Below are 27626 nucleotides of genomic sequence, written 5' to 3' on the forward strand. Positions count from 1 at the left end.
ATAAACTCTACATATGACAGTACAGTAACAACAGAAACATACAACAGCAGTAGCACTGTATATTAAATGCCATAAGAAAAGTACAAAATGCTCTGGAGGGTCAACAGACACACATATGGTTGGGAGAATGGACAGAGAAGAGGACAGACATCAGACAATACTTCTTGAAGCTGAAGGTGGCACTTGAGAAAGGGCCACAAAGAAGGTGGCATTCTGATAGATAAGGATTCCCAGGAAAAGAGAAAGTGTTCCACACAGAGAATAGCATGAACAAAGATAGAAAAGGCTGGATACTGTATAGAATTTTTTTTTCAGAGACCAATCTAGTTAGGAATGTGTAGATGGGTAATGACAGAAGGGTCTTGAATATTAGGCTTAGTATTTAAATAGGTTTAGAAGAATGATTCAAAAAGTCTTCCTTTAACAATTCAAATTATTTTAGTGATTCCTTAACCTTTTCTTGAAACTTTTCTATTATGCTTATTATCTAAAGTAATCACGGAAATTAGTGATTTCTCCTTCCACAAGGAACAAAAAATAAACTCTTGACAGCTAAGTGAGCATGCTTAGCTCACTGAGACTGGGGAAGGATGAATCTGAATAATTTTAGCACTGCATCCTCATACTTCGGGGAATATGTAAGGCTTAAAACAGACATGTAGGCAAATCCCAATAGCTAGAATAACAGAAGCAAACTGGGGGAAAAATAATAGCATTCATTAAGCTGCTAACACCAGGCATTGTGCCAGGTGATTTACATATAATATACTTGATCCACCAAATAACCTCATTTAGGTTTATGGCAAGTGAGGCTCAGAGAGGTCAAGTAAATTATTAGAGGTTACCAAGCTAGTAAGAAGCTCAGCTAGTAAAATGTAGACATCACTTTTGAACCCAAGCCTGTCTGATCCCATATTTTCCCCATTGTTCACTTTAATTTGTGAACAAAGGAGGCTATAATGGTAGAGTCATGATGCATGCATCAAAGAAAAGGGTTGAATATTTAACACAGGGGCTTTAATGGTCTGAAGAAAAATTAAACTGAAATATTCAAAACTGGGTTTAGAATGGCTTAGAGATCAGACCAAGAGAGATCAAGCTTAGGGCTGTTTCTTGATCAGTTTGAACAATGATCACACTATAGAGCTTATTTAGGAATATCAAGGGAGCAAAATTCCAGTTTTGATTTGGAAACTAGAGAGTAAACTCCAAGAGAATACGGATATTTGTCTGTATTCACTGATGTATTCCAAGTCCCTAAAACAGAGACTAGTATACAGTAAGCACTCAATAAACTTTTCTTGAAATAATGAAAAGTCACGTAAGGGGTATTCTCGTTTGAATACTCTTGAAGGCCCTGAAATAAAGACAGCAGAACAGTAGGTTTAAAAACCATTCATGTTGTTAGCATATTCTCTTAACACTCAACCCCATGGCAAAAACAAGCAACTACCAAAACAAGAAACATACAAAAAAGCAATAGTTGTAAAACAAGAGCATGATTTTTAAAAGGTAGGTAGACAAAAGAATGAAAAGACCCTTTTGCATTATAGATAGCATCTAGTATTTCATGGATAATCAAATTTCAGTGAGATGGAATCCAGAATTTTGACCTACTGTTTTAATATTTCAAACTGCTGTGAGCTGTGAGCGGTATATCCAATGACTGCTTTTTGGAAATGAAAATGGTTATCTAATCTAAATATTCTGAAAAAAAAATGGACAATCTCTTTATTATTGATGACAAGGAATGAAATGAAAACCTCAAATTCATTTACTTAAAGAAGTAACAGAGTACACTTACAAAAGTCTTTACTTTTCTAATTTTGATAGTATGTTTCTATTAGAACATGCAAAGAAAACTGCAACAAAGAACATTAAGGGGAAAAAAAAAGCCTTTGGAAGACAGCAAGCCTCTCTACAGAAACACTTTTAAAGAGAATACAAGCAGGTTCCATGAACTTCCTTCTATTTTTCACAAGCTTTTCTAATATTTCTTCTTTGACGGAACCAATGAATAACTGCCTGTTATCACAAAACATCTTTTTTCAAATATGTGCTTTAAAAATTGCTTTCTTCTGAACAGACAGTTCTTCAAGCTGCTCAAGTCTCTCAGCTGCAACAAGTTTTCTTATTTCTATTATACTGCATTTCTTCCCTGGAACAGTATAAAGACCAATTTTAAAAACTCCTTTGCTTTCCAAAGATAATTTCCTAAAGGCAATACTGCTGTATCTCAATCAATATTTTAACTATCTTTTCTCTATCTATTTCATTTAGTTCCACAATCTTTACTCACTTCAGTAATTCTTAATACTGTAGTTTAATAGTTTAATTTGTCAGGGTGATCATATCATATATTCTTCTATATTACTCTAATATAGAAGATAATGAATACCTTCTTTCTAATCAATTAATAGTTGCTTGAGGCAGTCTACATGTCCCTAACCTTCTATTAATAACAACACAGACATAATTGTGTCTTGCCTTTTCAACTTCTGCAGAAATCCTATAGTCCTTCAAAAGATAACTCACTGATTTTAGGGTCTTAGTTTTTTTTTTTTTTTAATGTCTATAGAAAGTTAAAACATATATTTTTTCCTTACTGTAACACTTAAGTTACAGTTGTTCAAACATTTTAGTTTAAATCACATTTTCTAATAAACTCTAAACAAACTAGCTTTCGAAAAGAATCAGAATTAAAACAACTGCAAATTCTGAGGGTAGATTAGGTGACAACCCCAAAGGAAAAAATACACAGGCCTTATTCTTTTAAAAATTCTTGAAAGACATTACAGTTCACTTGATATTCTAAAATTATTGAAGTTGTTGAGATTTCATAAACTCCAAATAGATTGATTCCTTCAGTACCCTCCCCACCCCAACCTACCAAGTACTGTGGTACTTGAAAACAGAAGCCAAGAAATCAAACTGTTGACTGTTCATTACCACTTTACGTATAGTTTCTTATAAAACATTGAGAATATAGGAAAAACAGAAAATTCTGGTATTAATCTTTTGTCCTTTGTGAGCCAAATTTTCCCCCTCCTTAAAATCTGAGCTGAATCTCATGATCCCTGCACCATGCCTTAAAACTACAAAGTGCAGACACCATTTTTAAATCGGTGCTGAATTTAATTAAATCACAAAGGGGGAAAATGTACTACAGTGCAACTTTCACAATTGTTACATGTAAGATACCTATAAGAATTTTTAGAGCTGAGGAAGTTGTTTTCAGGCCCAGGGCAAAACCTTTGGCCTAAAATCAACAGGTCTAAGGATTTAAGATCCCAATCACATCAGTTAAGGTAACAACAAGTAATTGAGTACTTCAGTATGATATTTTCACTCTGATAAGGTGAAAATGCTTCATAATTTATGTAAAATATTGAGTCCTGTAATAAACGACCTCAAGAGTAGCTACAGAGTTCCTGTGGCATGTCAAGGCGGAGAACACCCCTAAACCTCACTAAGTCAAGGTTGGACTTGAGTAAGGGAGAAGGGGTGGGCAATTCATGAGTCACACAAGAAAGCATGTCGTATTGTAGAGAAGAGTAAAGAGTTTTAACAAGGGGTTTCGAATTCTTTGAATAACGCATTAAGAAAATTCTGTTGGGGAGAAAATTTTCCTCTTACACATGGAACCAAAAGTCACATAAATTCTGACTGGAGGCTGGTGATTAGCACAACTTCGTGGAATAACCTAACTTTTCACGTAAGACACAATCCCAAAGCTTTAAGATACCGTCTATGCATATGGCACCAAGCAACACCTTTTCAAGACCTCGCCGGCACAGGAAGTGGGTTGGACACCCCAACCCATCACCCTACCCCCACAGGAAGTGAGTTATGTTCCCCCCTCCCCCAGAATGGCCTTCCTCCCCTCCCCCAACCGGAAGTGAGGCGCCCCCATTCAGTCGGCCTCAAACCGAGACAAACCAATAACAGCAAAAGAGGGATGATCTTCAAGGGGTGAAGGGCACCTCCACTGTGGCCACCCCCAAGCTCGCCTTGCTTACTGACCTGCTGACGACAGGGGTAGGCAGGGGCCTGGGGCCTAAAGAAAGTCCCTGGCACAGGGGACAATTCCCTGAGCCCCTCTCAATCGCCTTCACTCTTCTCACTGCGTCGCCTCACAGCTTGACAAAAATTCCTCCGCAGTACTTTATTTTGATGTCTTTTCTTTCTCTTTACCTAATCGCTTAACCACCTTCCCATAGGTAACTTCTCTAATCGCAGCACTTAAGGCTGTTCTGGTGAGGAGAAAAATGAAATATTATTCCCCATACCTTCAGAAAAATGGAGGGATTATTTTGTTCAAAGGAGGCGAAGGACTACGTGATTACGCAAGGTGAGACTTATTTTCGCGGAGGTTTCTGGGAGATGTAGTTTTTTAAATTGCTAAGGCCTGCAGAAAGTATTGGGACTTAAATTGGTTATTACTATGTGATGGAATCCTTGAAGACACATATCCTATATTCGACGGTAGGCAGACCTAAGGGGTTTAGGCACCAAATGGACCAATACTTCGTTCCCTTTTTTCCCCTGGTACGTAATTGAACTGAAATTTCCCTTCACGCCGGCCCAAGGTCCTGGTCGTCCCGCCCTCTTCCTTTGGCCACGCCTCCCTCAGCCAATCAGACGCTCTCTAAGTCTCTTCCTCGGGAGGTAGGAACGCGAGAGGAGGGGCCTCATGGTGACTCCTCCCCCGGGGCTGAGGCGAGACTGGGATAGAGCCGTGGCCTCGTGTGCGCGCGCGCGTGTTCGCTTAAGGAGCGCGGCAGCGAGTGCGCGCGCGGAGGGGCGGCGCGCCGGGCTGGGAGGAGGCGGGCAGGCTGGTGGGCTGGGCGGTCTACGGGCGGCTGGGAGCGCGCGGTGGACTCGGCGGCGGCTAGTAGTTAGTTAGTTGTTGTTAGTCAGTGTCAGTTGCTCGGCGGCGGTGGCCGCGGTCACCAGGAAGGGTACTGGACGGCCGGCGAAGGTAGTCACCGCGGCGGCGTTTGAGCCCCTCAGGTAACTGGGGCAAGGTTGCCCGCGTCGCCTCCTTTCCCTTCTCCTCTCGCGCCGGCTTGTGGGACCTGGGTCGCCGAGGGGTGAGGGGGCTGACCTGGGGGAATCCGGGCGGGGCGGCGTGGGGTCTGGGTGGCGCTGCCGCGAGGGCTTTGGCGGCCGGTGCGTCCGGCCCGGCGCGGGCTCTCCGGCCACGGCCACCCCCGCGCCCTGCGGCCCCCGGAGCCCGCTGGCGCCGCGCGCCCCCTCGCGCCCCCGCTCCCGCCCCCTCTCTCGGTGGCTGTGGCGGCGGCGGCCCCGGCAGCTCGGCGCCCCCCAGAGGAGGGAAAGTTGGGACCTGGCGGCGAGGGACGCCCCCGGGCGCGGCTGGAAGGCTGCTGGGGAAAGTGAATCCTGGAGGAGCCGGACGCAGTGAGGCTGGGGCAGGAAGGACTCCTTTCGCTTCTGCTAAGTTTGCACGGACATCCACCTCCAAACCCGGGAGGATCCGGCGCAGCCTGGCCAGCAGCGCCAGGGTGAAACCCGGTGGCTCTTTGCCTGCTCACTTCGCTCTACGGTTTGTGAGCCCCCTAACGTGCGGGTTTCCTCGGTTTTGGGGGGATTTTGAGTGGTTCGTTGGGTCAGTTTTGTTTCTCCTTCGCCCTTTGACTCGTCCGTTCTTGCAACTTTTCTCACCTCCCGCGATGAGGACTTGCCGTCTGAGCCCCTTCTCTACCCCCTCCCTGTTGCCTGCACCATCCGTCTGAGAGCTTGATTTCGTTTTTTCGTCCGTTGACTGCATTAAAGACTGCTGAGAGCAACAGGAAAGAGGAGCCCTCCCACCTTTAAATGTTAACTTTTTTGCAATACGTTGTGTTTTTTAGGATCCCCGTTTTGGAATTTGAGAGCTGTGGAATGGAGTTATTGCCAGGTTGGGGTTGAGGGGATAGTGACGAGTTAAAGGAAAACTATGATTTCATCTTTATTGGCCTTGTTATAGAAAACCTAATACATTTTTCTTCTGCCTCTGTTAAATGTGGTAAGATTATACGTTGAATTAAATACTTGGAGATTTACATGAAAGGCTATTTTTAGGTCATTGTATGATGTATGTCCACAGCTTTTCACCTGAATTGGGATTGCCTTGAGGATTCTGTTTTGGGGCCTACCTCTTGATTTTTGTTCAGCCACAACGCCTTTTTTTCTTCTCTTTTTTTCCCCTGATAAATGAAATGATGTGGTAATGTGTATAGTCGGAGAACTCATATTGCTCTCTGCAGTGTAGAAGTGAAAACCGTGAATTATCCACAGGGGTAAAACTTTCCATGAGCAATCTTGAATACTTGCTTCATGATGGCTTCTCTATAATCTCAGAACATTTCTAGATAGCTCAGTCCACTGACTACCCTAATTACTTTCTGAAGTGCCTGGCACTTCTCTTCGGTGACTCGTTTAGTAAACTGTAATGGCAAGTATGGTACATTTTCTTGACTTCAGAGATGGGAGTTGTAGCCTCGACCCAGAGATTAACAGTTAACAATGGAAGCAGAATTCATACCATTGCTAGTGAGTTTTGGCTATGACCAACTCACAAACTATGTGAAAAAAACAAACATCTTTCCTTAACTGTCAGAGGGGAAGAGGGGAAATATTTTATCATGTCTTTATTTTTGGAGACTCTAACATGACTATATTATGTGGGGAAAAAAAATGTCAAATTATTTTCTTTAAGCCTTTTTGATGTGTGGTCCTCTTCTTCATCCCTTCCCCGCCCCCGTGCATTTATGGTTTGACATTTATGTTTGGCTGGGTTCCAGGATGGGAAGAAAAGTATTTTGGTGAAAGGAAAAGATAAGATTGCTTTGAACTATTATGATACAAGGACTAGGAGTGGACAATACTGTATCCTGCCATGAAAAGGCCAAGTAAGATAACTGAAAAAAGTCCCTGAAACTTGGTGATTAAGTCATTTGTACTATTCATTTTACCCAGAGATAGTACAGAAAAACTTCCTCCATAATTTTTGTACCCCATTAACATTCTGTCAGAAGTCATTTTTAAGAGTCTACCCTGAGGCCCATAAAGAAATAATGCCACTTCATAACTGTTCCTGACAATCACATTAAAAAATGTGTTCCTGGAATGTGTTGTATATGTTCTCATATAAACATTTATCTTTGTACATTTATGATAATGTAAATATTTAAGTCTGAGAGCTTAAAAATTTTATTTGCTTATTTGCATACGTGTTTTTCAACATCTAGCAGTGCCAACCATATTTGCCAAATAAGCATCATCCATAAATTCATGCTTTGGCACATTTCATATAATAACTCTTCTAAATTGTTCCGTGGTGAAGCACCATGAGATTAGCGTTTGCTTCATAAGAGAGATTTGTTGTTGTTTTTAACTGTAATGATGCTCTGTTTAAGTGGAACAGGTGCTGGGCTCTAGCTGTTTGTGTTGAAACCTGCCAAATCATACTCTTTTGTTGGATGGGTTATTTGAGTAATTTAGGAACCAAACTGTGGCCCCTGGCATGCCAAGTTGAGTTCAAGGCTCCATTTCACTGCTGCAAATTCCTGTTTTCACTGTTAATAGGTAGTTGTGTGTGATGAGCTTTATTTTCTTATTGCTCTTCTCTTTACTTTAATTCCTACTTCCTACCATCATTCTGATCCTTTCATTACTGGAGCTCTTGGGAAAGTCTAGACTCCTTCTTTGCTGGTTTGTTTTCCTTGGAGAAATTCTAGTAACTTTCAGGCCAGGAATAGATAGTTCACATTTGTTCAGCAAATATTTTGAGTGCCTTTTCAGTGGTAAACATGGTGGTAAGCCCTGAGTATATGTAGAATGATATGCCTTTTTGCAAGGAGCATATAGTTTAGGAGGAGAAGATAACTGATAACCAATAATTATAATGTGGAGTGATATATAACAGGTGTAAGCAGATTCCTATGGATGAAAGCACAGAGCAGGAGGGGTAGTTGGCTAAGACTTGGGGTTTTGGGAGGGGTGTGTCCCGAAATGCATCTTAGTGGGTTACCTGAGCTAATCTTCAAAAATAGATAGCAGTTAACTAGGTTCAGAAAAAGGGAAAGGACATTCTAGACCAGTGCTTTTCTGTAAAAATATAATAATGCAAGTCGCAAATGTAATTCACGTATGTATTTTAAAATTTTCTATGAACCGTGTTAAAAAAGGAAAAGGTGAAATCAATTTTAGTAATATATTTTATTTAAGCTGATATATCTAAAATTTTATTTCAGTTTGTAATCACTATAAAAAAGCATTATTGAGATATTTGACATTCTCTTTTTCATACTAAGTCTTCAGAATCTGGTATGTATTTTATACTTATACCACATCTCAGGTGAGTCTAGCCACGTTCAAGTACTCAGTAGGCACAAGTGGACAGCAGAGTTTTAAAACGGGCTGATGAAGTGATAAGAAGCCAAATCACTGAATGCCTTATGACCCAAACTAAGGAGCTTTAACTTTGTCCTGAAGGCTGTGAGGATTTAGTGGGGGGAAAAATTATGCTGTGATAGAATCATATTTGTGTTCTAGGCAGTGAGGTGAATGCTGGATTAGAGAAGGGCAAAACTGGAAGCAAGACCAGTTAGGAAGCCATTCCTGATGAGAAATGTTGAGAGATGTAAAAGAGGAGTGGATGTATAAGAGGTTTAGGAAGTATTATCAACAGGACAGGGTAAATAATCAGATTACAGAGTTGAGCAAGATTGAAGATTTAGCATGATTCCCATATTTCTCTTGTGAGCTACTGAATGGGGCAGACAACTAAGAGAAGCCAAACATCTGTGCCAGACAGACCAAAGCTGAAAAAAAAGAACTATGCGAGAATTGTCACAGAAGCTGAGGGAGAAGAATATTTCAAGGACTAGGAGTGGACAATACTGTATCCTGCCATGAAAAGGCCAAGTAAGATAACTGAAAAAAGTCCCTGAAACTTGGTGATTAAGTCATTTGTAACTTCAGCTAGAGCAGGTAGCTACATTGTAGTGCTTTGGGGGTAAGGGGGTTGAAGAGTCAATGACAGCTAGGAAGGGTAGCTAATTGAGAGGGATACAGTGTTTTCAACAAAGGACTGAACAAATAGTATAGGTGAAGGGAGATGCAGGGGATTTAGAGAAGTTTACTCCTTCTCCCCCTCTTTTAAATTAAGAGGATCTTGGGCATGTTTATGTGGGATTGGAAAGCACCAGTGGAGGGGAGAAATTGAAGCAATGTGGGGGAGGCAGAGAGATGGGGGACAGAGGTGATTGATGGAGCCAAGGATTTGGAGACAGTAGGAGGGGATGGGATCCAAGGCATAGGTAGAGAAGTTGGTCTTGGGTAGGAGATGATTCTCCTTTTTCATTGAGCAGAAAGGAAGGAGGTGAAGTTGGAGGCACTGTAAATAAGTTTCTAAATGATAGGGGCAGGAAGGAGAACGAGTTGATGTGTCTCATATCATTTTTGAGTACCTGCTTAGAATGATGGGGAACATGGTAGAATAGGGGTTCTTTAAAAAGAGAGTGTAAGTGTATAACAGCTTCCAAGGGAATGGTGGAGGGGGGGAGAGTCAGACAGACAGACACACGACTAGGATAATGAAAAAGGATTGTTAGGTAGCATTGAGGACCCATTTGAGGTTGTAGACCTTGGATTTGTAGGGATACCAATTTGCATGGTTTGATTTTTCTCCAGCACTGATCACTCTGGGTATGTATAGCTGAAGAAACCATTTAATACTCACAAGAGCTCATAAGGTAGGTACTGTTGTTATTCTCCCTGATTGTAAGATGAATAGCTGGCGTTCAAACCCTGGTGGTTCAGTTCCAGAGCCCAGGCTGTTACCCACTGCTTTGCAGATGCCTGCTTGGTAGAGATACCTAAAGGGCAGTTGGTTGAGGGAATTAATGATGTTAAGGACTGTGACTGAAATGAACTGTGGAGTCCAGGTTGGTTCATGAGCAGGAATCATAGAAGGGGTGATTCAACTGGGAGAAAATGAAGGGCGTGAAAGTTAGAGGTCAGTGTGAAGCCGAAGAACTAGTGAAGAGGGAGCAAAAAATATTAGCTTTTACTTATGGATTACCTACTATGTGCTAGACACTTTAATACCTTATTTCTAATCCTAACATAAGTGTTATTAATCTTACATCCATCCCTTTGTCATTCTCCTTCAGATGAAGAAACTGAGGATTAGAAAGGTTAAGTTACATATCCAGAGAGACACACACTATCAAGTGATAGAACCAGGATCCAATACCCATTCTTTCTTCTCCAAACCATAGTGTTCTCAAGTAAGGAGATAAGAAAGAAAATGCAGTAATGATGAAAAGTGGTAGAACGACACTGGGATATTAAATTTAGGACTTCAAAGGTGTATCGTTCATTTAACAAATGTTTGTTGAGCATTAAGTACATGCTAGGCATTGTTCTAGGTGCAGAGGTTATAGTAGTGAACCAAACAGACAAAAATCCCTGCCCTCGTGGATCTTACATTCTAGAGAGGGTGAGACAGACATTAAACAAAATAAGTAACTTGTTGTTATACAGTATTAGAAGGTGATAGATAGGTGCTGTGGAGAAAAATAAAGGAGGCAAGAGGGATAGGTATGCCAAGGGGTGTGTGCACTTTTAAAAAGGATGTCTGGGAAAGACTTGGTGAGGAGTGAGCAAAGGCTTGAAGGATGGAGGTAAAGGAGCACACTAGGTCTAAGAAACAGTTTGCATTGGCCCTGAAGCAGAGGTGTGCTTGGTGTATTCCCAGAACACTAGGAGGTCAGTGTGCCTGGACTGGAGTGAATAGAAGAGTAGAAAGTGGTTTCTACTTTGTGGAGAAACAAAGTGGAGAGATAACTGGATCCAGATTACATAGAGCCTGTAGAACATTGGAAGGACTTGGGTGTTTATTTTTTGAGATGGAAACCATTACAGGTTTTTGAGCAAAGTGACATGATCAGATTTATGCTTTAAAAACTTCACTCTGGCTACTGTGTTGAAAGTAGTGTAAAGAGGTGAAGAGTAAAAACTAGAAGATCAGTTAGGAGGCTCTCTTTAAAAATCTAGTTGAGGGTTAGTGGTGTCTTAGACTAGGAAATTGATGAGAAATGATTGGATTTGAATACATTTTTAACTTTTTATTTTGAAATAATTTTAGATTTACGGAGGAGTTGCACAGATAATGCATAGAGTTCCTTTATGCCAGTGTTTCTCAGCCTCAGCCTTACTGACATTTTGGACTGGCTAAAACCTTTGTTGTGGGGATTGCCCAGTGCTATATAGGATGTTAAGCAGCATCCCTGGTCTCTGTCTATAGATGCCAGTACCATACCCCTGTTGTAACAACCAAAAATGTCTTTAGACATTGCCAAATGCCCCCGTGGGGCAAAATTGCTCCTATTAAGAATCACTGCCATATACCCTTCATCCTTTTCCCCCTAATGTTAACATCTTACATAACCATGGTACATTTGTCAACCTAAGAAATTAACATTGGTACAATGCTTCAGACAAACTGCAGACTTTATTTGTATTTCACCAGTTTTCCCACTAATATTCCTTTTCCATTCCATTATCCAAACCAGGATACTACATTGCTTTTAGTTGTCAAGTCTCCCTTATCTCTTCTAATGCATGACAGTTTCTTGGTCTTTCCTTACCTTTTATGACCTGATACTTTTTTTTTAAAGAGTACTGGTCAAGTATCTTGTAGGATGTTCCTCAATTTGGGTTTTCTGAGATCTTCTCATGATTAGTTATCGAGGTTTGAGGAAGAGTATCACAGAGTGAAGTGCCCTACTTATCATGCCATAGAGGAGATCCATGTTATCAACATGATGTCACCGGGTGATCACTTTGTTAAGGTGGTTTCTGCCAGATTTCTCCATTATTTTTCACCTTCCATACTCTGATCATTAGAAGCAAGTCATTAAATTCAGCCCACACTCAAGGGGAGGGGAATTAAATTCCACTTCCTGGAGGCAGTTGTATCAAAGAATTTCTGGACATATATTACAACCACCACAGTAATTGGTAAATATTTTGGGAGAGATACTTTGAGCCTTTGCCAGTATCCTGTTTCTCTGCTCACTGATTTTATTTATTCTAAAAAATTTATTTATTTATTTATTTTTGGCTGCATTGCGTCTTCATTGCTGCGCACAGGCTTTCTCTAGTTGCGGTGAGCGGGGGGTGTTCTTCATTGCGGCACGTGGGCTTCTCATTGCTGTGGCTTCTTTTGTTGCAGAGCACGGGCTCTAGGCGTGCAGGCTTCAGTAGTTGTGGCACGCAGGCTCTATAGCACAGACCAAGTAGTTGTGGCGCACGGGCTTAGTTGCTCTGTGGCATGTGGGATCTTCCCGGACCAGGGCTCGAACCCGTGTCCCCTGCATCGGCAGGCAGATTTTTAACCACTGCGCCACCAGGGAAGCCCCTCTGCTGACTAATTTTAGCATTCATCAGTCATCTTGCCTGCATGTACTGTTTATTTTCCCTCATTCTTACTACATTTATTAATTGGAATTCTTCTGTAAGGAAAGTTTGTTCCTTATCTATCTATCTATCTAATCATTTATATCAGTTCTAATTTATAGATACTTACTTTATTCTTAGGGTTATAATTCACTTGGTATCATTATTTATTTTGTTGCCTGAATTATTCCAGCTTTGCCCATTGGGAGCTCTTTTAGGTTGACTTCTGTGTCTTTTTGATGTGCGCCTATCCTTTGTATGTGTACATGTTACACTTTATTTTCTGGCACTACTAGATGTTTCAGGCTCATCTTGTATTTTTCCTGCCTCTGCCCTAGACTCATTTCTTCAAGAAACTCTGATTCCTTTTATTGGAGAATGGTATTTTGAGGTCAAGATCTGGATGTTAGGTGTGCTTGTTGCTACTGCTGCTAGATGCTGTCAGTGGACAGAGCTAGGAAATATATGTATGCATACTAATCTATGTATCCACACATATCTATATTTTTTTCTGTGTGTAAAATATATCTCTGACTCTAACTGGGTATGTTTTGATCCAACAAGGTTTGCTGATGGATTGGATGTGGAATGTGAAAAGAGAAGAGTGAAGGATGACTCCAAGGTTTTTGGCTTAAGCAACTGGAAGGATGGAGTTGCCATTTTCAGAGATGGGAAGACTGTGAGCAGAACAGGTTTCTGGGTAGAGTTCAAGAGTTCTGTTCCAGACTGGCTACGTTTTTGAGATGTCTAAGAGACATGTAATCGAGATGTCAAGTCAGCAATCGAACAAATGACTCTAGTTCAGAGGAGAATGGTCCAGGTTGAATACATTTAGAAGTTGTCAGTATAGATAAGATCACCTGAGGAGTGAACATAGCTAGAAAAGAGGTTCAAGGACTGACCCCAGGGCATCCTAGTCAGAGAGATGAGGAGAAGCAGTTCTGCAAAATGATAAGAATTGGGGTGTGGCTGTAGGGTGGATTTCATATCTATTATTAATAAACACTTTTTCAATACCTGTTATTGGCAAGGCACTGAGCCATTTTGGGAGTTAACACTGTGCCGTAAATTTACAATCTAGGATGAGACAAATTACAGACTGAAAAAGAAAGTAGCAGTGAAAGGCAAATACCAGATAATGGTTCAAATAACATACTAGAGAAGCTTCTTAGAGGACATAGGCATAAGAAATAATGAACTCAAGCCTATGCTAGCTACATATAAACACGAATGTAAATATGTATCAGTCAAAGAACTTGTCAAGGTTTCATTAAGCTCTTAGGTGGGTAATTGTGCCTTTAGTCATTGCTATCAATTAAACCACTCAGTGAACTGGTTAGGAGGGTTTCTGCTACACCTGACTTTTTAACTTTTATCTCTCTGCCACCTTTTCACAATCAGTGGGATTTATCTTAAGACTGCGTAAAATAAAATGTTTCAGTGTAAAATCAAGCAGAATTGGCCTTCATCTTCTGCGAACATGCAACATTTTTGACTGCTTCTTTCATGGGTAGTCTTAGACATTCACATTTGTCATTTGGTTACTAAAGTCACACCCCGATGCGATTATGGAACTTTACAAGTAATTTAAGTGTGTAACCTAGTAAACCAAGGTTTTAGTAAAATATTTTAATTTCAACTCCTTTGCACTAAAAATGGGTAGGCTTTCATTGCCAGCTGATAAAAGGTGGTATAGCATGAGAAAGGCAGATTGTACCTATTGAGTAATTATTTATCAGTCACTCTCTAGGAACTGTAAGAAAAATGAGGGATTTATCTACTTTATAGCATAGGGGGCAAAAAATCACGGGATTCCATTCTCAATTCTGCCACTGAATGGTTGGCAAAGCTATTAACCATTTGTATGTACAGTGTGTTGTATTTATTAATTGTGAGAAACTTTAGCATATTTATATGCTGAGTGAAAAGAGACTCTGCCTTGAGTGCAAAGACTGTCTTATTAGCGCAGTTCCTAGCATGTAATGGATACTCAAATGGTTGTTGAATGAAGGAATTACATAAAATACTTGACCCTTGTAAAGTAAGACCTGAAGAGTTATTTAGCTTGCTCAAGAAACCTTAAGATACTGAAAACTTCAGTTGTGTAAGTAAGAATTAGGGCAAAATAAAATAAATCTGTATGCTAACATACTCATTTTAGGCTAAGCCAAACAAACAATACTACTCTTTAAAAACATGATCCTTATGTATCAAGTAGCTCATAATCCTATCCTCCATGAGTAGAAAAGAATTCTAGTTCAGGAGTCAAGCAGCCTGAATTTGAATCCTGGCTCAACTGCTTACTAGCCATGGGACCTTAAGTTAGTTTCTTAACTGTGCTTCAGTTTCCTCATTTGTAAAATGGGGATAATACTTACACCTACTTTATGGGGTTGTGAGGTGAAAGAAGAATAATAGCAAGCATGTAAGTGTTTGATATACAATGTGTTTAATTAATTTTAACTGTTATTTTAAAAATGTTGAGAGTAATATTTTAGTTTTTCATTTTCTAGAAAATTATGTCTGCTGAATGATAACTAACGGGAAAACAAAAACTCTATGTGAACAAGGAAAGAAGACTGATGGGAAACTATACTCATAGTAATGTGTTGGAACTATGAATAATAGGTTTTCTACTTTTTGCTCTCTCCATTTTTTTCACTCTTAATTTGTTTAGCAGATTTTATTAACTATTTAACTATAAGACACTGGGCTTTCATGAGCATATTGCTTTTTAGAGAGTCAGCATTGCATTGTGGTTAAGAGCATGGATTGTGAACCCAGACGGCCTGGGATTGAATCTCATCTCTGCTGCTCAATAGCGGTGTGGTCTTGGGAAAATTACTTTATTTCTCTATTCTTAGTGTTCTCATCTGTAAAATTGGGATATTGATAGTACCTACCTCGGAGGGTTAATGAACTAATAATTGAAAAGTGTTTACAATAATGCCTGGGGCATAGTAAGTATCATGTGCTGTTGAATAAAATAATGGTAGAAATATTACATTTAAAAATTAATGAAAGATTTTAGCTTTCCAGTATATTTATAGGTTCATCCACATTACGTAGACTATTTCGTTTCTTATCTTTTAGAGAAACGTTTTCCTCTTAATCCCCTATCTCTCCCTCCCTAAGCTTCTTTGGTTCCCTTGATGATGGAGGAGCAGGAAAACTCTTTCCTCCTAAATCCTTTATATGACAGGAGCACTTTGCATTATTTAAAGTTAGGATTCTCCCCCACCCATAATTTTCATAAGAGATTGATTTACTTTTGTTATTACAAGGGACGATGCCATGGTATACCTCTTAAATATTTTGAAATAATGAGTTGAATATTTCAAATGCTGAGAAACTGCCTTCTTCCCAGGTGTGAAACAGTTTTTATAGATTTTATTTGGGTATGAAGTAGGAGTAATTGTGGGAGTTTGTGTGAAAGAAGATTTAAGGCATTGGAGAAGCAATAAAAAGTATTTTCCTAATGTCAGTTCTCTCCTTGACTTGAAAAATTGTTTTTGCAACAATATCCTTAGACTGTTTTTCAGCATTTGCCTTTGGGGACTGGCTGCATTCACAATGTTAGACCTCACAACTAAATATTTCAGGTAGATTGCCAGTTCTTAATTCAACTATGGTCCTGAAGTTAAAAGAGGTTGTTAGTTTCCAGATTCAATGAAGAAGTTAATATAAGGAGAGAAGAGAATCCTGTAGTTTGATAATCTTTTTCTTCTATATAGAATAAGACAAAGTTTACATTGTTTCTTATATACTCCTTTCCTTACAAATGCAGCTTGTGGAATGATAGCATCAGTGAAAATGTAAGTTGTACTATCAGCAGCATAGAAATAATTTATAAATATAGTAGTTCCTAATTTAGAGAGTTGAACTTTAATTATTGACTTAGATTTTATTTCACATATATATGTTTATTAAACATGTGCAAATAAAATTTGAATCCTATTATAAATGCAACTTGTAGTTCTGTTGTCAGTTTTGCATTCCAGAAGTCTGTTAAAAGATCTTGTCGTCTAGAAAAGGATGTTTTGTATTCTTTTGTAAAAGGCAACTACAGGGTTTTATGTTGCATGAATGTTGACCCTCTCTTCTTTTATCTCCTATGGGACTGCATGGTCTGGGTTTTCATGGACTAGCTGTCTGACTAGGAAACCGAATCCTACTGTACAGATTTCCTCCTAATTCTCTCTGTCTTTTTTGGCTTCAGATCTGAAGTAGAGTTTGATATTACCTATTATATTATACATCTTTAAATTTTATGATAGAAAAAAGTTAGCTTTTTAAAAATTATGTAAGTTTCAGGTGTACAGCATTATAATTTGACATCTGTATATACTACAAAGTGGTCATCACCACAAGTCTAGTTCCCATCCGTCACAATACTGTTGACTTCCTTCACCCACTTTGCCCACCCCTTAATCCTCTTCCCCTCTGGTAACCACTAATCTGTTCTCTGTATTTTCGAGTTTGTTTTTGTTTTATTTTGTTTGTTCGTTTTGTTTTTTTTAGATTCCACATATGAGTGAAATCATATAGTCTTTTTATTTTTCCATCTGACTTATTTCACTTGGTATAATACCTTTATGGTCTATCCATGTTGTCAAAATGGCAGGATTCTATTCTTTTTTATGGTGAGTTAATAGTCCATTGTGTGTGTGTGTGTGTGTGTGTGTGTGTGTGTGTGTGTATACACATATACATTCATCAGTGGAAAGTTGTTTCCATATGTTGGCTATTGTAAATAGTACTGCAGTAAACATAGCTGTGTATATATATCTTTTCAATTAATGTTTTTGTGTTCATCAGATAAATACCCAGAAGTGGAATAGCTGGGTCATATGGTAGTTCTATTATTATTATTATTATTTTTTGAGACATCTCCATAATGTTTTCCATAGTGGCTGCACCAATTTACAGTCCCAGCAACATTATACAAGGGTTCCCTTTTCTCCACATCCTGTCCAACATTTGTTATTTCTTGTCTTTTCAATGATAGCCATTCTAACAAGTGTGAAATAATATCTCATTGTGGGCTTGATTTGCATTTTCCTCATAATTAGTGATGTTGAACATCTTTTCATGTGCCTGTTGGCCATCTGTATGTCTTCTTTGGAAAAGTGTACTCAGATCTTCTGCCCATTTTTTAATCAGGCTTTTTTTGTTTTGTTTTATTTTTTTGTTCTTGAGTTGTGTGAGTTCTTTATATATTTTGGATATTAACCCCTTTTTGGATATGTGATTTGCAAATATCTTTTCCCATTCAGTAAGTTGCCTTTTTGTTTTGTTGATGGTTTCCTAAAAGCAGAAACTTTTTTAGTTTGATGTCCCGTTTGTTTATTTTTGCTTTTGTTTCCCTTGCCTTTGGAGTCAGAACACACAAAACATTGCTAAAACTGATATCAGTGAAATTACTGCTTTTGTTTTCTTCTAGGAATTTTATGGTTTCAGGTCTTACATTCAAGTCTTTAATCCATTTTGAGTTAATTTTTGTGTCTAGTGTAAGACAGTGGTCTAGTTTCATTTTCTTGCAAGTGGCTGTTCAGTTTTCCCAGTACTATTTACTGAAGAGGCTATCCTTCCTCCATTGTATGTTCTTTGCTCCCTTGTCATAAATTAATTTCCATATATGTGTGGGTTTATTTCTGGGCTCTCAATTCTGTTCTGTTGATCTGTGTGTCTGTTTTTGTGCTAGTACCATACCATTTTGATTACTAAAGCTTTGTAGTATAGTTTGAAATCAAGGCGCATGATGTTTCCAGCTTTGTTCTTTCTCAGTGTTGTTTTGGTTATTTGGGATCTTTTGTGGTTCCATACAAATTTTAGATTTGTTTCGTTTAGTTCACTGAAATGTGCTGTTGGAATTTTGATAAGGATTGTTTGAATCTGTAGATTGCTTTGGGTAATGTGGACATTGTAACAATATCAGTTCTTTCTATCCATGAACACAGAATATCTTTCCATTTTATTTGTGTCTTCTTCAGTTTTTTTTGCTGTGTCTTACAGTTTTCATTGTACAGGTCTTTCATCACCTTGGTTAAAGTTATTTCTAGGTATTTTATTCTTTTTGATGCACTTATAAATGGGATTGTTTCCTTAATTTCTCTTTCTGATAGTTCATTATTAGTGTATAGAAATATCACAGATTTCTGTATGTCGATCTTGTATCCTGTGACTTTACTGAATTCATTTATTAGTTCTAACAGTTTTTTAGTGGAGTCTTTAGGTTTTTTTTTTTTAACATCTTTATTGGAGTATAATTGCTTTACAATGGTATGTTAGTTTCTGCTTTATAACAAAGTGAATCAGTTATACATAGACATATATCCCCATATCTCCTCCCTCTTGAGTCTCCCTCCCTCCCACCCTCCCTATCCCACCCCTCTAGGTAGCCACAAAACACCGAGTTTATCTCCCTGTGCTATGCGGCTGCCTCCCACCAGCTATCTATTTTACATTTGGTAGTGTATATATGTCCATGCCACTCTCTCACTTTGTCCCAGCTTACCCTTCCCCCTCCCCATGTCCTCAAGTCCATTCTCTAGTAGGTCTGCATCTCTATTCCCATCCTGCCCCTGTGTTCTTCATGACCTTTTTTTTTTTTTCCCCTTAGATTCCATATATATATGTGTTAGCATACTGTATTTGTTTTTCTCTTTCTGACCTACTTCACTCTGTATGACAGACTCTAGGTCCATCCACCTCACTACAAATAACTCAATTTCATTTCTTTTTATGGCTGAGTAATACTTCATTGTATGTATGTGCCACATCTTCTTTATCCATTCATCTGTTGCTGGACACTTAGGTTGCTTCCATGTCCTGCCTGTTGTAAATAGAGCTGCAGTGAACATTGTGCTACATGACACTTTTTGAATTATGGTTTTCTCAGGGTATATGCCCAGAAGTGGGAATGCTGGGTTGTATGGTAGTTCTATTTTTCGTTTTTTAAGGAAACTCCATACTGTTCTCCATAGTGGCTGTATCAATTTACATTCCCACCAACAGTGCAAGAGGGTTCCCTTTTCTCCACACTCTCTCCAGCATTTATTGTTTGTAGACTTTTGGATGATGGCCATTCTGACCGGTGTGAGATGATATCTCATTGTAGTTTTGATTTGCATTTCTCTAATGATTAGTGATGTTGAGCATTCTTTCATGTGTTTGTTGGCAATCTGTATATCTTCTTTGGAGAAATGTCTATTTAGGTCTTCTGCCCATTTTTGGATTGGGTTGTTTTTTTTTTGATATTGAGCTGCATGAGCTGCTTGTAAAATTTGGAGATTAATCCTTTGTCAGTTGCTTCATTTGCAAATATTTTCTCCCATTCTGAGGGTTGTCTTTTGTTCTTGTTTATGGTTTCCTTTGCTGTGTAAAAGCTTTTAAGTTTCACTAGGTCCCATTTGTTTATTTTGTTTTTATTTCCATTTCTCTAGGAGGTGGGTCAAAAAGGATCTTGCTGTGATTTATGACATAGAGTGTTCTGCCTATGTTTTCCTCTAAGAGTTTGATAGTGTCTGGCCTTACATTTAGGTCTTTAATCCATTGGGAGTTTATTTTTGTGTATGGTGATAGGGAGTGTTCTATTTTCATTCTTTTACATGTAGCTGTCCAGTTTTCCCAGCACCACTTATGGAAGAGGCTGTCTTTCCTCCATTGTATATTCTTGCCTCCTTTATCAAAGATAAGGTGACCATATGTGTGTGGGTTTATCTCTGGGCTTTCTATCCTGTTCCATTGATCTATATTTCTGTTTTTGTGCCAGTACCATACTATCTTGATTACTGTAGCTTTGTAGTATAGTCTGAAGTCAGGGAGCCTGATTCCTCAAACTCCGTTTTTCTTTCTCAAGATTGGTTTAGCTATTCGGGGTCTTTTGTGTTTCCATACAAAGTGTGAAATTTTTTGTTCTAGTTCCGTGAAAAATGCCAGTGGTAGTTTGATAGGGATTGCACTGAATCTGTAGATTGCTTTGGATAGTAAAGTCATTTTCACAATGTTGATTCTTCCAGTCCAAGAACATGGTATATCTCTCCATCTGTTTGTATCATCCTTAATTTTTTTTAATCAGTGTCTTATAATTTTCTGCATACAGGTCTCTTGTCTCCTTAGGTAGGTTTATTCCTAGATATTTTATTCTTTTTGTTGCAATGGTAAATGGGAGTGTTTTCTTAATTTCACTTTCAGATTTTTCATCATTAGTGTATAGGAATGCAAGAGATTTCTGTGCATTAATTTTGTATCCTGCAACTTTACCAAATTCATTGATTAGCTCTAGTAGTTTTCTGGTAGCATCTTTAGGATTCTCTATGTATAGTATCATGTCATCTGCAAACAGTGACAGCTTTACTTCTTCTTTTCCGATTTAGATTCCTTTTATTTCTTTTTCTTCTCTGATGGCTGTGGTTAAAACTTCCAAAACTATGTTGAATAATAGTGGTGAGAGTGGGCAACCTTGTCATGTTCTTGATCTTAATGGAAATGGTTTCAGTTTTTCACCATTGAGAACAGTGTTGGCTGAGGGTTTGTCATACATGGCCTTTATTATGTTGAGGTAAGTTCCCTCTGTATCTACTTTCTGAAGGGTTTTTATCATAAATGGGTGTTGAATTTTGTCGAAAGCTTTCTCTGCATCTATTGAGATGATCATATGGTTTTTCTCCTTCAATTTGTTAATATGATGTATCACATTGATTGATTTGCATATATTGAAGAATCCTTGCATTCCTGGGATAAACTCCACTTGATCATGGTGTAGGATCCTTTTAATGTGCTGTTGGATTCTGTTTGCTAGTATTTTGTTGAGGATTTTTGCATCTATGTTCATCAGTGATATTGGCCTTTAGTTTTCTTTCTTTGTGACATCTTTGTCTGGTTTTGGTATCAGGGTGATGGTGGCCTCGTAGAATGAGTTTGGGAGTGTTCCTCCCTATACCATATTTTGGAAGAGTTTGAGAAGGATAGGTGTTAGCTCTTCTCTAAATGTTTGATAGAATTCGCCTGTGAAGCCATCTTGTCCTGGGCTTTTGTTTGTTGGAAGATTTTTAATCACGGTTTCAATTTCAGTGCTTGTGATTGGTCTGTTCATATTTTCTATTTCTTCCTGGTTCAGTCTCGGAAGGTTGTGCGTTTCTGAGAATTTGTCCATTTCTTCCAGGTTTTCCATTTTATTGGCATAGAGTTGCTTGTAGTAATCTCTCATGATTCTTTGTATTTCTGCAGTGTCAATTGTTACTTCTCCTTTTTCATTTCTCATTCTATTGATTTGAGTCTTCTCCCTTTTTTTCTTGATGAGTCTGGCTAATGGTTTATCAATTTTGTTTATCTTCTCAAAGAACCAGCTTTTAGTTTTATTGATCTTTGCTATCGTTTCCTTCATTTCTTTTTCATTTATTCTGATCTGATCTTTATGATTTCTTTCCTTCTGCTAACTTTGGTTTCTTTTTGTTTTTTCTTTCTCTAATTGCTTTAGGTGTAAGGTTAGGTTGTTTATTTGAGATGTTTCTTGTTTCTTAAGGTAGGATTGTATAGCTATAAACTTCCCTCTTAGAACTGCTTTTGCTGCATCCCATAGGTTTTGGGTCGTTGTGTTTTCATTGTCATTTGTTTCTAGGTATTTTTTGATTTCCTCTTTGATATCTTCAGTGATCTCTTGGTTATTAAGTAGTGTATTGTTTAGCCTCCATGTGTTTGTATTTTTTACAGATTTTTTCCTGTAATAGATATCTAGTCTCATAGCGTTGTGGTCGGAAAAGATACTTGATACGATTTCAATTTCCTTAAATTTACCAAAGCTTGATTTGTGACCCAAGATATGATCTATCCTGGAGAATGTTCCATGAGCACTTGAGAAGAAAGTGTATTCTGTTGTTTTTGGGTGGAATGTCCTATAAATAACAATTAAGTCCATCCTGTTTAATGTATCATTTTAAGCTTGTGTTTCCTTATTTATTTTCATTTTGGATGATCTGTCCATTGGTGAAAGTGGGGTGTTAAAGTCCCCTACTATGATTGTGTTACTGTCGATTTCCCCTTTTATGGCTGTTCGTATTTGCCTTATGTATTGAGGTGCTCCTATGTTGGGTGCATAAATATTTACAATTGTCATATCTTCTTCTTGGATAGATTCCTTGATCATTATGTAATGTCCTTCTTTGTCTCTTGTAATAGTCTTTGTTTTAAAGTCTATTTTGTCTGATATGAGAATTGCTACTCCAGCTTTCTTTTGATTTCCATTTGCATGGAGTATCTTTTTCCATCCCCTCACTTTCAGTCTGTATGTGTCCCTAGGTCTGAAGTGGGTCTCTTGTGGGCAGTATATATATGGGTCTTGTTTTTGTATCCATTCAGCCAGTCTATGTCTTTTGGTTGGAGCATTTAATCCATTTGCATTTAAGTTAATTATCGATGTGTATGTTCCTATTACCATTTTCTTAATTGTTTTGGGTTTGTTTTTGTAGGTCTTTTCCTTCTCTTGTGTTTCCTGCCTAGAGAAGTTCCTTTAGCATTTGTTGTAAAGCTGGTTTGGTGATGCTGAATTCTCTTAGCTTTTGCTTGTCTGTAAAGGTTTTAATTTCTCTGTCAAATCTGAATGAGATCCTTGCTGGGTAGAGTAATCTTGGTTGTAGGTTTTTCCCCTTCATCACTTTAAATATGTCCTGCCACTCCCTTCTGGCTTGCAGAGTTTCTGCTGAAAGATCAGCTGTTAACCTTATGGGGATTCCCTTGTGTGTTATTTGTTGTTTTTCCCTTGCTGCTTTTAATATTTGTTCTTTGTATTTAAATTTTGATAGTTTGATTAATATGTGTCTTGGCATGTTTGTCCTTGGATTTATCCTGTATGGGACTCTCTGTGCTTCTTGGACTTGATTAACTATTTCCTTTCCCATATTAGGGAAGTTTTCAACTATAATCTCGTCACATATTTTCTCAGTCCCTTTCTTTTTCTCGTCTTCTTCTGGGACCCCTATAATTCGAATGTTGGTGCATTTAATGTTGTCCCAGAGGTCTCCAAGACTGTCCTCAATTCTTTTCATTCTTTTTTCTTTATTCTGCTCTGCAGTAGTTATTTCCACTATTTTATTTTCCAGGTCACTTATCCGTTCTGCTGCCTCAGTTATTCTGCTATTGGTCCCTTCTAGAGAATATTTTTTTTAAAGATTTATAGATTGATTGATTGATTGATTGCTATGTTGGGTCTTCGTTTCTGTGCTAGGTCTTTCTCTAGTTGTAACAAGTGGAGGCCACTCTTCATCGCGGTGCACGGGCCTCTCACTGTCGCGGTCTCTCTTGTTGCGGAGCACAGGCTCCAGACGCACAGGCTCAGTAGTTGTGGCTCACGGGCCTAGTTGCTCCGCGGCATGTGGGATCTTCCCAGCCCAGGGCTCGAACCCGTGTCCCCTGCATTAGCAGGCAGATTCTCAACCACTGCGCCACCAGGGAAGCCCCCTTCTAGAGAATTTTTAATTTCACTTATTGTGTTCTTCATGACTGTTTGTTTGCTCTTTAGTTTTTCTAGGTCTTTGTTAAACGTTTCTTGTATTTTCTCCATTCTTTTTCCAAGATCTTGGATCATCTTTACTATGAATATTTTGAATTCTTTTTCCGGTAGACTGCCTATTTCCTCTTCATTTGTTAGGTCTGGTGTGTTTTTACCTTGCTCCTTCATCTGCTGTGTGTTTCTCTGTCTTCTCTTTTTGCTTAACTTACTGTGTTTGGGGTCTCCTTTTCGCAGGCTGCAGGTTCATAGTTCCCGTTGTTTTTGGTGTCTGTCCCCAGTGCCTAAGGTTGGTTCAGTGGGTTGTGTAGGCTTCCTGGTGGTGGGGACTAGTGCCTGTGTTCTGGTGGATGAGGCTGGATCTTGTCTTTCTGTTGGGGCGGTCCACGTCTGGTGGTGTGTTTTGGGGAGTCTGTGGCCTTATTATGATTTTAGGCAGCCTCTCTGCTAATGGGTAGGGTTGTGTTGCTGTCTTGCTAGTTGTTTGGCATAGGGTGTCCAGCACTGTAGCTTGCTGGTTTTTGAGTGGAGCTTGGTCTTGGCGTTGAGATGGAGATCTGTGGGAGATTCTTGCCGTTTGATATCATGTGGAGCTGGGAGGTGTCTTGTGGACCAATGTCCTGAACTTGGTTCTCCCACCTCTGAGGCACAGCCCTGATGCCTCGCTGGAGCACCAAGAGCCTGTCATCCACACAGCTCAGAATAAAAGGGAGAAAAGAAAGAAACAAAGAAAGAAAAAGGTAAAATAAAGTTATTAAAATAAAAAATGAAAAATAAGTATTAAAAAATTTTTTTAAAGTAATAAAAAAAATGGGGCTTCCCTGGTGGCACAGTGGTTGAGAATCTGCCTGCCAATGCAGGGGACACGGGTTCGAGCCCTGGTCTGGGAAGATCCCACATGCTGCGGAGCAACTGGGCCCGTGAGCCACAACTACTGAGCCTGCGCGTCTGGAGCCTGTGCTCCGCAACAAGAGAGGCCGCGATAGTGAGAGGCCCGCGCACCGTGATGAAGAGTGGCCCCCGCTTGCCACAACTAGAGAAAGCCCTCGCGCAGTAATGAAGACCCAACACAGCCATAAATAAATAAATAAATAAAATTAAAAAAAAAAAAAAGTAATAAAAAAAATGAAAGAAAGAAGACAGTAACCAAACCAAAAAACAAATCCACCAATGATAACAAGAGCTAAAAGCTATACTAAAAAACAAAACAAAACAAAAAATCGGACAGACAGAATCCTAGGACAAATGGTAAAAGCAAAGCTATACAGACAAAATCACACACAGAAGCATGCACATACACACTCAAAAAAAGAGAAAAAGGGAAAAAAGTATATATATCGTTGCTTCCAAACTCCACCTCCTCAATTTGGGATGATTTGTTGTCTGTTCAGGTATTCCACAGATGCAAGGTACATCAAGTTGATTGTGGAGATTTAATCTGCTGCTCCGGAGGCTGCTGGGAGAAATTTCTCTTTCTCTTCTTTGCTCGCACAGCTCCTGGGGTTCAGCTTTGGATCTGGCCCTGCCTCTGCGTGTAGGTCGCCTGAGGGCATCTGTTCTTTTCTCAGACAGGACAGGGTTAAAGTAGCAGCTGATTTGGGGGCTCTGGCTCACTCAGGCCTGGAGAGAGAGGGGTACTGAGTGTGGGGCGAGCCTGTGGCGGCAGAGGCCGGTGTGACGTTGCAACAGCCTGAGGCGTGTTGTGCGTTTTCCCGGGGAAGTTGTCCCTGGATCACGGGACCCTGGCAGTGGCGGGCTGCACAGGCTCCCGGGAGGGGAGGTGTGGATAGTGACCTGTGCTTGCTCACAGGCTTCTTGGTGGCTGCAGCAGCAGTCTTAGCATCCCATGCCCGTCTCTGGAGTCTGCGCTTGTAGCTGCGGCTCGCGCCCGTCTCTGGAGCTTGTTTAGGCAGCGCTCTGAATGCCCTCTCCTCGCACTCCAGGAAACAAAGAGGGAAGAAGAAGTCTCTTGCCTCTTTGGCAGCTCCAGACTTTTTCCCGGACTCCCTCCCGGCTAGCTGTGGCGCACTAGCCCCCTTCAGGCTGTGTTCACGCAGCCAACCCCAGTCCTCTCCCTGGGGTCTGACCTTCGAAGCCCGAGCCTCAGCTCCCAGCCCCTGCCCGCCCCGGTGGATGAGCAGACAAGCCTCTCGTGCTGGTGAGTGCTGGTCGGCACCGATCCTCTGTGCGGGAATCTCTCCGCTTTGCCCTCTGCACCCCTGTGGCTTCACTCTCCTCCGTGGCTCCTAAGCTTCCCCCCTCTGCCACCCGCAGTCTCCACCCGCGAAGGGACTTCCTAGTGTGTGGAAACCTTTCCTCCTTAACAGCTCCCTCCCACTGGTGCAGGTCCCATCCCTATTCTTTTGTCTCTGTTTTTTCTTTTTTCTTTTGCCCTACCCAGGTACGTGGGGAGTTTCTTGCCTTTTGGGAGGTGTGAGGTCTTCTGCCAGCGTTCAGTAGGTGTTCTGTAGGAGTTGTTCTGTAGGAGTTGTACATGTAGATGTATTTCTGATGTATTTGTGGGGAGGAAGGTGATCTCCATGTCTTACTCTTCTGCCATCTTGAAGCTCCTCCTCTCGTATCAGTTTTAGACGTTCTGTCGGTGAAGAATGTGGGTCATTTTGACTAGTCTCTGCTGCAAGTTGTAGGACAGAACCAGGGTTTCAGCCATCCTGGGTTGTCGTTGGGAGGCTCTGGAAAGAATCTGCTTCCAAGTTCACTCACGTTGTTGGTGGAATAAAGTTCCTTGGAGTGGAAGGGCTGAGGTCGGGTTTCCTGGCAGGCTGTCAACTGCATAGCATCCTTAGCTCCTAGAGACCCCACTCAGTGTCCCCAGTCTCACAGCCACCAACAGCTCATCACACCTTTGTCAGACTCGCATCTCTCTCTTTAGGGCTTTTTGTATATAGTATCATGTCATCTGCAAATAGTAAGTTTTACTCTTTTTTTTCCACTTTGGATGACTTTTACTTCATTTTCTTTCCTAATTGCTGTGGCTAGGACTTCCAATACTGTGTTGAATAAAAATTGTAAGAGTAGGCATCCTTGTCTTGTTCTTGATCTTAGAGGAAAGCTTTCAGCTTTTCACCATTGAGTAGGATGTTAGCTGTGGGTTTGTCATATATGGCTTTTGCTATGTGGAAGTACATTTTCTATATCCACTTTGTTGAGAGTTTTTAATCATGAATAGATCTATTGAGATGATCATATGATCTTTATCCTTCATTTTGTTAGTATGATGTATCACTTTGATTGATTTTTGTGGATATCCAACCATCCCTGCATCCCTGGCATAAATCCTACTTGATCATGGTGTATGATCCTTTTAATGTATTGTTGGATTTGGTTTGCTAGTATTTTGTTGAGTATTTTTGCATCTATGTTCATCAAGGGTATTGGCCTTCAATTTCCTTTTCTTTTCTTCCTTTCTTTCTTCCTTTCTTCCTTCATTTCTTTCCTTCCTTCCTTCCTTTCTTTCTTTCTTTCTTCCTTTCTTTTCTTTCTTTCTTTCTTTCTTTCTTTCTTTCTTTCTTTCTTTCTTTCTTTCTTTCTTTCTTTCTTTCTTTCTTTTTCTTCTCTTTTCTTTTCTTTTCTTTTCTTTCTTTTTGGTATCAGGGTAATGCTGGCTTTGTAAAATATGTTTGGAACG

At 39.7% G+C, this 27626-nt stretch overlaps 2 protein-coding genes across 11 annotated transcripts in view; one reads left to right on the top strand and one right to left on the bottom strand.

Moving 5' to 3' along the window:
• HMG20A (high mobility group 20A) overlaps positions 1–4338 on the bottom strand; it is a 68790-nt gene extending 64452 nt beyond the window's left edge. The window contains exon 1 of one of the 2 annotated variants that reach the window (XM_082452685.1): positions 4290–4338. The gene's annotated coding sequence lies outside the window, so the exon portion shown is untranslated. Of the gene's footprint in view, positions 1–4023 lie in introns of both variants that reach the window. The other variant, XM_082452686.1, reaches the window with a different exon arrangement.
• Positions 4339–4794: 456 nt separating this feature from the next.
• The window catches only part of PEAK1 (pseudopodium enriched atypical kinase 1), a 298121-nt gene continuing 275289 nt past the window's right edge, over positions 4795–27626 (top strand). For 7 of the 9 annotated variants that reach the window (XM_082452586.1, XM_082452585.1, XM_082452589.1 and 4 more), the window contains exon 1: positions 4799–5013. The gene's annotated coding sequence lies outside the window, so the exon portion shown is untranslated. Of the gene's footprint in view, positions 5014–27626 lie in introns of all 9 variants that reach the window. The other 2 variants (XM_082452592.1, XM_082452593.1) reach the window with 2 other exon arrangements.

This window comes from Balaenoptera physalus, assembly GCF_965194825.1.
Source record: "Balaenoptera physalus genome assembly, chromosome: 2".
Lineage (NCBI taxonomy): Eukaryota > Metazoa > Chordata > Mammalia > Artiodactyla > Balaenopteridae > Balaenoptera > Balaenoptera physalus.